Source organism: Labeo rohita, chromosome 1, assembly GCF_022985175.1.
Source record: "Labeo rohita strain BAU-BD-2019 chromosome 1, IGBB_LRoh.1.0, whole genome shotgun sequence".
Lineage (NCBI taxonomy): Eukaryota > Metazoa > Chordata > Actinopteri > Cypriniformes > Cyprinidae > Labeo > Labeo rohita.
This window is the reverse complement of record NC_066869.1, coordinates 19,259,978-19,274,596: the sequence shown is the minus strand read 5'-3', so window position 1 is coordinate 19,274,596 and position 14,619 is coordinate 19,259,978. Positions and strand designations below refer to the sequence as shown.

At 41.4% G+C, this 14,619-nt stretch overlaps 1 protein-coding gene across 1 annotated transcript in view; it reads left to right on the top strand.

Moving 5' to 3' along the window:
- Window positions 1-627: 627 nt before the first annotated feature.
- The window catches only part of bcl9 (BCL9 transcription coactivator), a 127,653-nt gene continuing 113,661 nt past the window's right edge, over window positions 628-14,619 (top strand). The window contains exon 1 of the mRNA XM_051108836.1: window positions 628-974. The gene's annotated coding sequence lies outside the window, so the exon portion shown is untranslated. The remainder of the gene's footprint in view (window positions 975-14,619) is intronic.

The following is a 14,619-nucleotide window of genomic DNA, read 5'->3' as shown; positions in this document are numbered from 1 at the left end:
TGCATTTTGAAAGTTCAAAATCGGGGCACCATATCAGTCCATTATATGGAGAAAAATGCTGAAATGTTTTCCTCAAAAAACATAGTTTCTGTATGACTGAAGAAAGAAAGACATGAACATCTTGGACGACAAGTTGGAAGTGAGAGCACTGAGAGTCTGGAAGTGAGAGTCTGGAAGTGAACTTCTCCTTTAATATATTAACCTTGACACTGATATTCTTACTGATAAGTACTGCTCTTTTTTATGATGTAAAATGATATACTTTACTGTAGTTGAACTACCCTAAATTTTAAGTTTCTTGTAGCTTCCCAAGACAGTTTCAAAGCAGCTCCCCAACGCTGAAGCTCTCACTTCGAGATAGTAAGATAGAGATACACGAGTTGTTGAATGGCGTTGTCGGCCTCGACGGCGACCGGTAAGTGAGGGCTCGAGTCTCAGCGAGGGAAACGAGTTGTTAACACACTTGTGTGTGAGTGTGTGTGTGTGCTGTGAAGGGGGATGGCTGCCTTGTTTGTAGCTTGTCAGCAATTGCCTGAGACAAGCTTCCCCTGCATGTGTGAAAGCTGCTTGGCTTGAATGCCTGGACCGTACCAAGTGGCGTCAAAAACGAAGGGGGGGACGGAGGCGAGAAAAAACGATCAGACTGGAGACAATAGGCCCCTGAAGTGTTCCCCCCAAGTTGCTTTGATGTTGTCCTAGTGTCTAGATGCTGAAGGGGACCAGGGACTGCAGGGAAGAGCAGCCCTTTGTGTGGATGTGTGTGCACTTTTTGGGCCAGCACGGACAAAAGGGAGGGGTACAAAAGCCTGGAGAGAAATAAGAGAAGAAACAAATGATGAAAACCCAAATGATCCTGAACGTGTTTTTGTATGGCCGCTGTGTGTGAGAGGGCACGCAGAAAGGGAGAAAAGCGAGAGAAATAGGAGGAGACGCTCGTACGCTGGGGCTGATAGAGTGACAGAGAAAGAGAGGGGGTGAGTACACTGTATCTTTTTCTTCAGCACCAGATCACTCTCTTTTTTTTGCACCTTTTCTTACTTTATCTTTCTCTTTTGTTCGAGGGGGGGTGGGTGTGTGAAAAATGAGTAGACCCAGAGTTGGAGCCGAAGTTGGGGCTGCGAACGGCGTGCTGTTATTATTGTGGTTATTCCTGGCTACGTGAGCGTGGGTAAAAACGCTCGCTACTCTTACGCTCCGTTATTCTTAGTCCTTGAGGAGATATATGGATATATGGAAAGGGCAGGGGGTGACGGGGGAGTGGATGGTTTGGAATGTGTCATTGGATAGTCTGGATGAGTTGCCCTCCGTGCCAGTGTAAACCTCCTCCGCTCCTGTGTAAAACCTCCTTTCCTCTCGTCTCATTATTGTCTGCTTATTCAAGAGTGGTTTCATCTGTGTGTGAGATAGCTGCAGAGCAACAAGAGCTTTTTTCTTTCTGTATGTCAGGATTGTCACTCTCGGCAGAGGGTGAATTGTGCAATGATTGGAGCCGTGTGTGTGTGTGTTTGGGGGGCGGTTCTATTCTGCCTGGGGGGGTTTCTCAGTCTGTGCCCTCCATGGTGGTAGCAGACTGCTTTTACACTACCAGCTGTTCCGAAAACCTGCAGTGATTTTCTCTTTCTTTCTGCCTGTCTCTCACGCTAAAGATTATCCAATCATCTCTGGTGTCACTCGCACATGCGATTCTGCTGCTTTTTGATGTGTAGAAACCAGCTGCCGAGTCGGAAAAGTCAAATTTATTTATTTATTTGAGTTCTGAGCAAACCTGTTCCCATGATGATCTTGTGTTCTACGGGTTGCAGAACAAATGTGACCCTGGAGCACAAAACCAGTCTTAAGTAGCATGGGTGTATTCGTAGCAATAGCCAAAAATACATTGAATGGGTCAAAATTATCGATTTTTCTTTTATGCCAAAATCATTAGGGTATTAAATAAAGATCATGTTCCATAAAGATATTTTGTAAATTTTCTACCATATATCAGAACATAATTTTTTGATTAGTATAATGCATTGCTAAGAACTTCTTGGACATCTTTAAAGGCGATTTCCAGTATTTTGATTTTTCTGCACCCTCAGATTCCACATTTTCAAATAGTTGTGTCTTGGCCTAATATCATCCTATCCTAACAAACCATACATCAATGGAAAGCTTATTTATCAGCTTTCAGATGATGTATAAAGCTCAATTTCAAAAAATTGACCAGGGTGGTCCAGGGTCACATATTATCCCTTCACTTGTCTTTAATTGGAAGATGCTACTTAATCCAACACTGTTTAAGTTGTAATTATGAGCATGTCATGTTTAAGAGTTGGACAATTCATGTACATTTCGCTGTATAAAAATGTAGAACATAAAGCAACAGGAATGTATATGCCCAGAATTGCAAGATACTGTAATTGTATTTCAAAAAAACTCATAATTGTCTACCACTGACTACTGAAGCCCTTGGTAACTCAGGTTTCCCTAGTTGTAATTCCAATTTCAGAGGACTTTCAAGTCAACGTTTAATATTTAGGATATCTTGGTGGCATATAGGTCAGAAATTGATGACAGTATTATTACTGAGGTTTTACATAAATATGTGGATCATAATGTAGATCAAATGTGTATCAAATATTATAAAAATCTTGTTATAAGAATTTGACTCTAAATTCTGATTGGATGACCCATGTTCAAACCCACTTTGCACAGTTGTGGCTGAACGTTCTATATTATTGCACATTCTATATTAAATTATGTTGCTTGGTTACCGTAAAGTATTTGATTTAGAACTATTTTTTGAAAATAATATATCTTTAAAGTCCCCATGAAATCAAAATTGACCTTTTTCTGGCTTTTAGTATGAATACATTAACCTTAAGGTTATCTATAAGCTAGTGTGCTTCAAAACAATGACAAAATTCTCATTTAGAAGATATAAGCATTCAAAACTAACTTACGGTCTCTAACTTCCGCTAATATGGATTAACGATTTTGATGACACTTCAGATTCTCATCAAACTTTCTGTCCAGTCAAATGCTTTCTAGAATCCGAAGCGTCCTGCCCCCTACACTAAGTGAAATTGGTTATTTGTATTTATATTTGTATTTTCTGTACAATTAATGGCACATAGTGCATCATATAGGGGATGGGGAACAATTCAGACAGTGTAAATATGCTTTCCATTGGGGCGAATGAAGTCCGGTTTCGTGTTGTGTCACGCAGACCGCCGTAGCGTGCACACATTCTGCTCCAGTCCAGAGACACAGATAGCATGGAGCTCATAATATGCGCAAGTCAGCTCAGACCACAAACCGTATCAGACCCATTAGAATCCTACACAGAATGCTATTTTATATATTGATAATGCGATATGGATGAGATTGTGGCTGTCATACGCTGTCACCCTGGCTTTACCCAGCTCAACGGCTCTGGCTCAAGCCGTGATATAAACGAAACGCTATTGGCTATTGAAAAAAAGGGGGCGGGACTGCTATATATATCCCGCCCTGTCTTCTTGTTTCAGTTGAAATTACGTCAACACATAGAATAACGTTGTGTGTTTCAAAGCACTTCAGTGGACCTTTAACACAAGCAGCACCACTTATCAGTATCAATTCCAAAACAGTGGACCAATCAGTAGACCAGGGAGGCGTTGATTCTCAACGGCTCTGATGGCAACATGGAAGAGTAGGCATTCTGTGCTGTGCTTATTTTTTAAACCATTCCTGAGCGCTGTGTGTTGCGTTTTAGATGTGTTCTGTTTGAATGGCCAGTTAGAACCTGGAGTAAAAAAAAAAGCACGTATAGAGCGACAGGTCAAGATCGCTGAGAGGAAAATCACAAGCAATAGCGATCATGAGTCAGATTCACATCTATAATTATGAGGGTGGGGAAAAAATAAAATAAAAATAATCGTTCATTAATCGTAATTGAGGTAAAATGTTGAATTAATTGAGATTTTGATTTTAGGTCATATCGTCCAGCCCTAGTTCAGGTGGTTTTCAGAGATTTTTTTTTTATCATGAAAAGACCACTTTGTAGTTGAGGACCACTATAATTATTCTAAATTCTTTCCATGGCTTCAATAGGCCTTGTATGTATAAATAGCTAGCTTTGTAAATGATGTAATACTGAATACTGCAAGTTAAAATATTTACAGCAACACCGTTTAATAGATTTTTATGATGTTTGAGATGGAACACAGGAACATGAAAATAGTGTTTTATTTGATGTGAACATAATGGTTATATGTCCCTTGAGTTTAATAGCAATTACACGCAAACTGAGAGTCAAGTGGAATAAAAATTACAGTGGTTTGCAAAAGCTCATTAATCATGTTTTAAAAGCATCACACATGCCAATAGAGAATGTAAATGTGTCCTGTAGTTTTGATATGGAACCTTTACTGACCCACCGTTTTTTTTGTTGTTGTTGTTGTTTGTATGTTCGTTTTGTGCTTGGCCGTGAGAGGTCATGATAGAGGGCATGAGAAAAGTAAAGAGCACAGGGTAAGATCACTCCTTCCTTCATGATTTGAAACCAAGGTGACCAAGAATGTGTCTTTCATTGGCCCTAGAAAAATATTCCTATCAAACAAACCATAATCTTAACCATTATATGTATAAAACCAGGCCACCAAATGGCATTTTCCATTCAAAGTCTGGTATGGAATATTCCAACCAAGGCTGTGAGGGATAGATGTTTATACAGTATGGCATTCACTGGTTTAATCGGGTCTTTAGCTAGTCTCCCTGCCTGACCAAGATGGTGTTCATCTGGTTTAGCTGGTGGACCATAATCCATAATTTAACAAGCACATGAAAACCCTCTAAAACCAGTCTGGGAGGCCAGTAAACCAGCTTAGGTTTCAAAACAACTGCATTTCTATTCCTCATGGCCTATTTTTGTCTGCACCAAATTAAATATTGCTCTAATCTATGCCATAAAAAAACAATGCCACAAAATGACATTTTCAGTTTAACGTTTACAAAATATTCTGACTCTTAAAGTGGATGAAAACAAGACTGCGAGGGATCGAATAGAGTTCATTATAACATACACTGGTTTAATCTAGTCTAGCTAGTCTTACCACCTGTCCAAGGTGGTGTTCATCTGCTTTAGTTGGTTGACCATCTGGTCTTCCAGCATAACCAAATTTAATAAGTGCTTGGAAACCCTCTAAATCCAACCTGACTAGACTGGGAGACCAGTTTAGACCAGTAAACCAGCGTAGTTTTCAGAACATTTGTATTTCTATCACTCACGGCCTATTTTTGTTTTGCGTCAAATTATATATTGCTCAAATCTACGCTGTAAAACCAAGGCCACTAAATGCTGTTTTCAGTTTTATGGAATATTCTGACTCATAAAGTGGATGAAAACGAGGCTGTGAGGGATAGACGTATACTAGTTTAATCTGGTCTAGCTAGTGTTCCTGCTTGGCCAAGGTGGTGTTCATCTGGTTCAGCCAGATGGCAATCAAGTTTCTGAACTTTGGGGTTTAACAAGCGCCCAACAACCCTCTAAAACCAGCCTGACTAGGCTGGGAGACAAGTTTAGACCAGAAAACCAGCTTGGATTTAGTATGACTGTATCTCTGTCTTTCACAGACTTTTTTGCGGCAAATTAAATTTCTCAAATCTACACCGTAAAATCAAGACCACTAAGTGGTGTTTAACATTTACAGAATGTTCTGACTCATAAAGTTGATGAAAACAAGGCTGTGAGAGATAGAAGTCTGTTCGTTATGACAGGTTGGTTTAATCTGGTCTATCTAGTGTTCCTGTTCATTATGACATACGCTGGTTTAATCTGGTCTAGCTAGTCTTCCTGCCTGGCCAAGGTGGTGTTTATCTGGTTTAGCTGGTCGGCAGTCAAGTCTCCAAACAAGCACCCAACAGTCCTCTAAACCCAGCCTGAATAGGCTGGGAGACCAACTTAGACCAGAAAACCAGCACAGAAATCTACATTGTAAAATCACAGACTTTTTTGCGGCAAATTAAATTTCTCAAATCTATACCGTAAAATCAAGACCACTAAGTGGTGTTTAACATTTACAGAACATTCTGACTGAAAAAGTGGATGAAAACAAGGCTGTAAGACATGGAAGTCTGTTCATTATGACATACGCTGGTTTAATCTGGTCTAGCTAGTCTTCCTGCCTGGCCAAGGTGGTGTTCATCTGGTTTAGTTGGTCGACCATCTGGTCTCCCAGCATAACCAAATTTAACAAGCACTTGGAAACCCTTTAAAACCAGCTTGACTAGGCTGGGACACCAGTTTAGACCACTAAACCAGCAACTGAATTTCTATCACTCACGGCCTATTTTTGTTTTGCGTCAAATTATATATTGCTCAAATCTACGCTGTAAAACCAAGGCTACTAAATGCCATTTTAAGTTTAATGTTTATAGAATATTCTGACTCATAAAGTGGATGAAAACAAGGCTGTGAGGGATAGACGTATACTAGTTTAATCTGGTCTAGCTAGTCTTCCTGCTTGGCCAAGCAGGTGTTCTGACTCATAAAGTGGATGAAAATGAGAGTGTAAAGGATAGACATACACTGGTTTAATTTGGTCTAGCTAAACTTCCTGCCTGGCCAAGGTAGTTTTCGTCTGGTTTAGCAGGTCAGTAATCAAGTCTACGAACTTAGTGTTTAACAAGCACCCAACAACCTTCCAAAACTAGCCTGACTAGGCTGGGAGACCAACTTAAACCAGAAAACCAGCCTAACCAGCCTTCACAGCCTAATTTTTTTGCATCGAATTAAATTAAATCGACACTGTAAAACCAAGGCCACTATGTGCCGTTTAACGTTTACAGAATATTTTGACTCATAAAGTGGATGAAAACGAGGCTGTGAGAGATTGAAGTCTGTTCATTATGACACTCACTGGTTTAATCTGGTCTAGCTAGTCTTCCTGCCTGGCCAGGCTGGTGTTCATCTGGTTTAGTTGGTCGACCATCTGGTCTCCCAGCCTAACCAAATTTAACAAGCACTTGGGAGACCAGTTTAGACCAGTAAACCAGCGTAGTTTTTAGAACAACTGTATTTCTATCTGTCACTGCCTATTTTTGTTTGCATCAAATGAAATATTGCTCAAATCTACGCTGTAAAACCAAGGCCAATCAATGCCGTTTTCAGTTGAACGTCTATGGAATATTTTGACTCATAAGCAGGGAATAGATGTACACTGGTTTAATCTGGTCTAGCTAGTCTTCCTACTTGACCAAGTTGGTGTTCATCTGGTTCAGCAAGCAAGTCTCTGAACTTTGCATTTAACAAGAACCTAACAACCCTCTGGAACCAGCCTGACAAGGCTGGGAGACCAACTTAGTCCAGCTTAAAACCATCTTAAGTTTAGTATGAGTATATTTCTATCCTTCACAGCCCAATTTTTGTTTGCGTCAAATTAAATATGGCTAAAATCTACGCTGTGAGCCACCTTAGGTAGACCCAACCACATGCATTTCCAATAAATACTAAGAGTGTGCCAACAAGGGAGGAAGATTGCAGGACTTGGACTGAGAAATGGAAGGAATAAGAGGCCTTGGAGATCTGCTACCGAAGGAGGAGAAGAAGAAATGGAGGGAGGGGTTGGGATTTGATCAGTAGTATGGAGGGATGTGCCTCCAGAGAGAGAACCAAAGGAAATAAATGGATTTATTTTTCACAGTTGTCAAATATCCAATGCATAAATTACGAGTGTGTTAAGGGGACGGCTAATAACTCAGAGCAAACATAAAACACATTTAGTTAGATGACAGTTTAGTTAATTCTGGGATGCGCGTCTGCACGGTCATAATTGTTTCATTATTTCATTGGAGGCGAGGCGCATCTCGGTCAGCGGGGATTTTCGAGCTGTAAAAAAAAGGAGAACGATTCCGAATCTCTCCTTTGAAAAGCATCCCTCTTTTGAGCGCTCTCGCCTTCCAATGTATCCTCCGCTTTAATATCTTTTTGAATAGGTGGAAATGCGTGCACTAGCCTTGTGTGCCTAGCTGCCGAGATGATTGCAAATTCATTTAGAGGTGCCTATCACACAAAGATGCGGGGATGGAGGGAGAGATGGAGGGGGTGGGGTGCAGAGAGATGATGCCTTGGGTTTTTTAAAGCACATTTGTATTCATGTCATGGAGGAGGAGAGCGAAGAGAACGAGAGAGGAGGCGGCTACCTTAGCGTGACAGACGTTAGGAGGAGGCTAGCCAGATTAGCATGACAGGCGCTAGCAGAATGCCAAACGTCTGGTTCAGGTCGAGTGCTGATGTCACCGCCGACCGTTCTCTGATGTAAAGTGGAGCAAATCCACTCGGAACACTGTGTCAGAACTCGGACGTAAATAATTCAATCAGAGCTGGGCGCTGTCACCGGCTAGCTGCGGCAGTCACGCTTTTTTGGACCGAACTTGGTGATAATCGTCAGTTATATAATAAAATATTACGCTTATGTAATATATGTAAGATAAAATGCTAAAAACACACTTCAGTAGCATCACTGGGCCACTTTATCACAACTAGCAGTCTGAGAAATGCATTGTGGGAATATGTTGATTATCATGGACATTGTGGGTGTTCAGAGCGTTCTGGTATTTGTGCATAAGCTCAGTATGAGAGATTGCAATGGAGACGTCATTTATTGTGGTTTGATGCTCTGGTCACAGCATCCTCATCTAACGAGTATTCTCTCTCTCTTTCTCTCACTCTCAGCTCCCCCCACAGCCTCCTGTAAATCACAGCTTTTGCTACGCTCCACTAGTGACACAGGACATGCTCGCACACTCCAACGACCGATTACATCAGGCGACTCACACACACACACACAAACACAGTGAAACCAAACTACTGATTTAAGGAAGAAAAAGCATCAAGTCTCAGTCTGTCTGTCTCTTTAAATGGTTCTCACTCATTTTCTTCTGCCTCTTTCTTGGTTTCTGTTGCTGTCTGCTGTCTCCAATATTTGCCATTCCTGTTCGTCTCACACTCTTCCTCTTTTTCTCTTTTCTCTCTTGTCTCTCTCAATTTCTTCCTCTCTCTCTATCCGGGTCTCTTTTCCCCTCTCTGCCTGTCTCACTCTCTTTCATCCTCTCTATTTTCCTTTCCTGTTTGTCTCACTCTCGTTTCCTCTCTGTCTGTCTCATTGTAGGTTTCCTTGTTTATTTTCTTCTCTGTTAGTATCAGTTTTCTTTTCCAACAGTCTCGCTCTCATTTTCCCCTCACAGCCTGTCTCACTCTCTTTTGCCCTCTCTGTTGTCCTTTCCTTTCTGTCTCTCTTTCATTTCCTCCCTGTCAGTCTCAATTTCTTTCTCCCTCTCTTTTACTACTGTCTCACTCTCATTTCCACTCCTGGTCTGTCTTTATTTCTATTATCTTCTTGATTTTCTTTCCTTTCTGTCACATTTCCTCCTACTTTCCCCCTTATTCTTTCCTGCCTGTCTCACTCTCATTTTTTTCTTTCTGCCTGTCTTACTCTTACTTTCCCTGGTCTGGTCTGTCTCACTTTTTTTCACCCACTCTATTGTCCTTTCCTGTCTCTCTCTTTTGTTTCCTCCCCGTCAGTCACAATTTCTTTTGCCCTCTCTTTTCCTACTGTCTCTCTCTCATTTCCCCTCCCTGTCTGTCTTTCTCTAGCCCTCTCTTCGTCCTTTCTTTCCTTTCCTTTCCTTTCTGTCTCATGCTTGTTTCCTCCATGTCCGTGTCATTCTTGTTTTCCTTCCCTTTTTCCTCTGTGTTCTTTTCCAACTGTCTCATCATTCTCATTTTTTACTTTCTGCCTGTCTCACTCTCATTTTTCCCTGTCTGTCTCACTCACTCACGTTTCCTCCATCTGTCTCATTCTTGTTTACCTTTCTCCATATCAGTCTCAATTTTTGCTTTTCAACTGTCTCACTCTCATTTCCCCTCTCTGCCTGTCTGTCTTTCTTTCACCCTCTCAATTTCCTTTTCTTTCTGTCTCACGTTTGTTTCCTCCATGTCTGTCTCATTCTTGTTTTCATTTTTCCCCCTCCGTATTCTTTTCCATCTGTCTCACTCTCATTTATCCCTTTCTGCCTGTCTCATTCTCACTTTTCCTCCTTGTATGTCTTGTATGTCTCATCGCATTCGTTTACCTTCCTTCCTATCAGTCTTAGTTTTTCTTTTCCAACTGTCTCACTCTCATTCTCTTTCTCTGCCTGTCTCACTGACTTTCTTCCTCCCTATTTTCCTTTCTGTTTGTCTCACTTTAGTTTCCTTTCCTTCTTCTCTGTTAGTATCACTTTTCTTTCCGCTCTCTGTTGTCCTTTCCTGTCTGTCTCTTTTTTGCTTCCTCCCTGTCTGTCTCATTCTTGTTTTTTTCTTCTCTTTTTCCTCTTTTTCTTTTCCAACTATCTCGCTTTCATTTTTCCTTTCTGCTGGTCTCACCTTCCTTCCTTGTCTGTCTCACTCTCTTTTGTCCTGTCTGTTGTCGTTTTCTTGTCTGTCTTCTCTTTCATTTCCCCCGTGTCAGTTTCAATTTCTTTCTCCCTCTTTTGCTGCTGTCTCACTTTCATTTCCTTTCCCTGTCTGTCTTTCTTATGTCTGCTCAGTTTCCCTTCCTTTCGGTCTCATGCTTGTTTCCTCTATGTCTGTCTTATTCTTGTTTTCCTTTCCTTTCCTCACTCTCACTCTTTTTTTGCAGTCTCTGTTGTCCTTTCCTGTCTGTCTCTCTTTCATTTCCTTCCTGTCAGTCTCAGTTTCTTTCGCCTTTTCTTTTCATACTGTCTCACTCTCATTTCCCCTCTCTGCCTGTCTTTCTTTTGCTCTCTCGATTTTCTTTCCTTTATGTCTTATGCTTATTTCCTCCCTGTCTATCTCATTCTTGTGTTCCCCCCCCCCCCCCCAAATTATTCTTTTCCAACTGTCTCACTCTCATTTTTCCTTTCTGCCTGTCTCACTTTCATTTTTCCCTGTCTCACTCTTACTTTCCCTCCTTGTCTGTCTCACTTTTCTTTGCCCTCTCTATTTTCCTTTCTGCCTGTCTCACTCTCATTTTCCCTCCTTTTTTGCCTTCTCTATTTTCCTTTCTGCCTGTCTCGCTCTCATTTTTCATCTGTCTCACTCTCACTTTTCCTCCTTGTCTGTCTCACTCACCTACCTCCCTTCAGTCTGAATTATTCTTTTCCAACCATCTCACTCTCTTTCTCCTTCTCTGTCTGTCTCACTCTTATCTTTTCCTGTCTGCCTCACTCTCAGTTTGCCTCTCTGTCTCACTCTTTCTCCCTCTCTCTATTCCTCCCCCCTTTCATCTTCCCCTCTGTTTGTCTTATTCTCTCCCTCTCTTCCTCCCTCCCTGTGTATCCTCCTCTCTGTTTTTTCCTCATCCCACTCTCATTTACCCTCTGTCAATTTCCCTCCCTCTTTACCTCATTTCTCTCTTTTTCCCTCTTTGTTTGTATCACTCTCATTTTCCCTCCCTCTTGTTTTCTCCCCGTCTATCTCCCACTCTTTAGCTCCTTGTCTTTCTCCCTCCCTGCCCATCTCACTCTCGTTCTTTCCCTCTCTCTTTTCCATCCCTGTCTCTCCGGCTCTGCCGCCCACACTGGGCTCATCATTGATGCGTTTAGCAGCACCGCTGAGCAAGAGACGCAGGCCATCGATTGGCTGCGTAATCGACATGGATTTTTGCCCAAAGTGGTGAAAAATATGCCATGGCTATAGCCAAGCAATTTCTCCAGGCTTCTCCAGCCAGGAAGGAAAAAGACCCCAGCAGCTCTATAATTGATATGGAGATCAATTTTCCTGCTTTGGACTGTACAGTCTTTCACTGACCGGCCCAGTCAACCATGCGGCTTGTGGCTTCTGTCATGATGGAAGGCAGATGAAATGGTGGGAAAAGGAATGGGGGGTAACATATCCTAGTGACATTGTGGCTGATCACTATATACGCTGCTGTGTTTATGCTCCAGAGGTTTGGATGACGAGGGACCAGTTTTTATTAGCGTATGCCAACCAACCGTCCTGTGAACGGCATATGCTGGCAACACTCTTCGTTTGTCCCTGGTGTTCATACCTCTCTCGTTTTCCTTCTCTTCCCTTTGCGTTCTCCTTAATAACTTCACCATCTGTCTCTGAGACTGCAGAAGTCATTCAGGTCCAGTTTCAGGAGAAACAAGCCTTGTCCTGACTGTCTGCGTCTTCCCCATTAAGACCAGAGGCCCTCTGCTACAAGCCAGACATGCTGCATTGGCTGCCATCTTGGCTCAAGTCATGGCCACTCCACCTGGAGCCATTTTGGCTCCGGTTACAGTAGTCAGACCAGAACATCCAAACATAAGCACTCAAATCCAAAGGTCCGGGATATTACTACTCAGTGCTTTGCACCGATTGGCAGAGGGCTCCCTGAAGGGCCAGTGACATCAGGTGATTGGAGGTGGTGAGCCATCTTGGCTTTAGTCTCAGTGGCTAAACCTGCAACCATTTTGGAACCCGTTCTGGAAACAACCGTTGCTCATTCGGATTTCTGTGTTGAACAGTACAAAACTAACAGATTCCAATGTGTGTGTGCTAACAGTGGACTCGTTTCAAAAAGAATAGACTGAGGTTTCCTAGAAGGAATAGAAGAGAAAGAAATTAGTTTAGGGATGGTGAGGCAGAGAAAATTTGAGAAAAAGAGAGATCACTTATCTTCTAAGCAGATCACCTCCCTGGACCGCGAGTGAAAAGTGTTGTTGCCATGGTGTCGCTGGTTGCACGTTTCCGCGGACACTGTGTAATCATCAGCGATATGCCAACACCTCCACCTTCCCCTCCCCTTGCATCTCTTTTCCTCTTTTCTTCTCTAAATCTTCCATATTCCCCTCTACCTTCCCTCCTATATAAACAACATTAAATCAAAACTGACTCACTTTACCTTCTTAATAAATGTCTCTGGTCTTCTTGTACATATTTCAACCATGAACTTTAAAGTCATGATCTTACATAATTAAATTGTTAAATAATAATACTAATGTTCAAAAAAATAATATTAGCCAATAACACCATAGCCTTTTTTCACAATCCAATCAAACCTCTTAGGATAAAACCAAATTCACATTGACTATTTTATCGATGTCTTACTACCTTTCTGGACATTTCTTGAACGTTTCAGTTGTGTTGTGGCCTATGCAGGGTCAGAAAGCTCTCAACAGGGCTCTAAATGATCCTAGCCGAGGAAGAAGGGTCTTATCTAGCAAAACGATCGATTATTTTCTAAAAAAAAAAAAAAAATGACGATTTATATACTTTTTAACCTTGTCTTGTCTAGCTCTAAAAATTGTCATAAGTATTGACCCAGTGTTTACAAAGTGAACGTGCAAAGAAGATCAAACGCCTTTTATAAAAAAAGGTAAAACAGCGATATAGGCCAATTTTGAAGTTGGAGGAGAAAATGAGATGGGAGTTTTTCGACATACTCTAACTGTCATGAACTGGAATAGACAGAGTTCACACAGAGACAAGAAGAGCATTTGAGGTTAAAAAGTATATAAATTGTACTTTTTTTTTTAGAAAATAACCAATGGTTTCGCTAGATAAGACCCTTCTTTCTCAGCTCGGATCGTTTAGAACCATTTGAAGCTGCATTTAAACTAGAGTTGTCAAAAGGTACCGGGTTCGGTACTGAAATTTTAAAAACGTCCATTTCTCAACAAACATGACTGTGATTGGCTACAATGATAAGCGCTTCACGCTCCTCACCAAGCGCTCACACATAAGCACAACGGGAGCGTTTGAAAGCCATGTGTGTAAGTGGATCCATAATACATCTGCATATAGACGAATCCACTGACAGACGCGGCTTCAAACGTGGCTTCAAACACTCCCGTTGTGCTTATGTGTGAAGTGTGAAGCACTTATCATTGTAGCCAATCACACTCATGTCTGTTGAGCGCGTGAACACTATGGCCAATCAGCGATGTTTACAAATCGGCTCAACAGTGCTCAAATGTGAGCGGTAAATGGACGTTTTTAAAATTTCAGTACTGAAAGTACTGAACCCGGTACCTTTTGACAACCCTAATTTAAACTGCGTTTTGGAAGTTCAACTATATGGAGAGAATTCCTGAAATGTTTTCCTCAAAGAAACTTAATTTCTTATGACTGAAGAGAGAAAAACATGAACATCATGACAAGGGTGTGAGTAAATTTTTAGTCTGGAAGTGAACTTCTCTTTAACCTCCTCCAAAAAAGCGTTAAAATCACTGCCTCCAAACTCTTGAAGAGTGGTGTAGATTTCAGCCATCTTGAATGCTGTATTGACCAACCTGCATTCAGCACTAAAAATTTAATTTATGTCTTTTTGCTTTTAAATCTCTCAGTTTTCCTTCTGTACGTCTCTTATTCTTTCTTCCTCATCCTCCCTTTTTAGTAGGATCCTTACCATCTAAGAGAGACTCATCTCAACAGATACTTGATTACAATCAACAGATTGCCTTAGTAGTATCAAACACTCATCAGTACGTATTAGAGTAAAAAGAGGGAGAGGGACTTGATTGATAAAAGGCTCCTCTCAAACAGAGTTTGTGTTATTGTAAAAGAACAAGTATCCTTCTATTGTCGTCACAGATTCAAGCAGGTTTTGGTCTTGTGTTGACATACTCAAGTTCTAATGTCAAGGGCTTTTCTGAGAGCCGATGCCA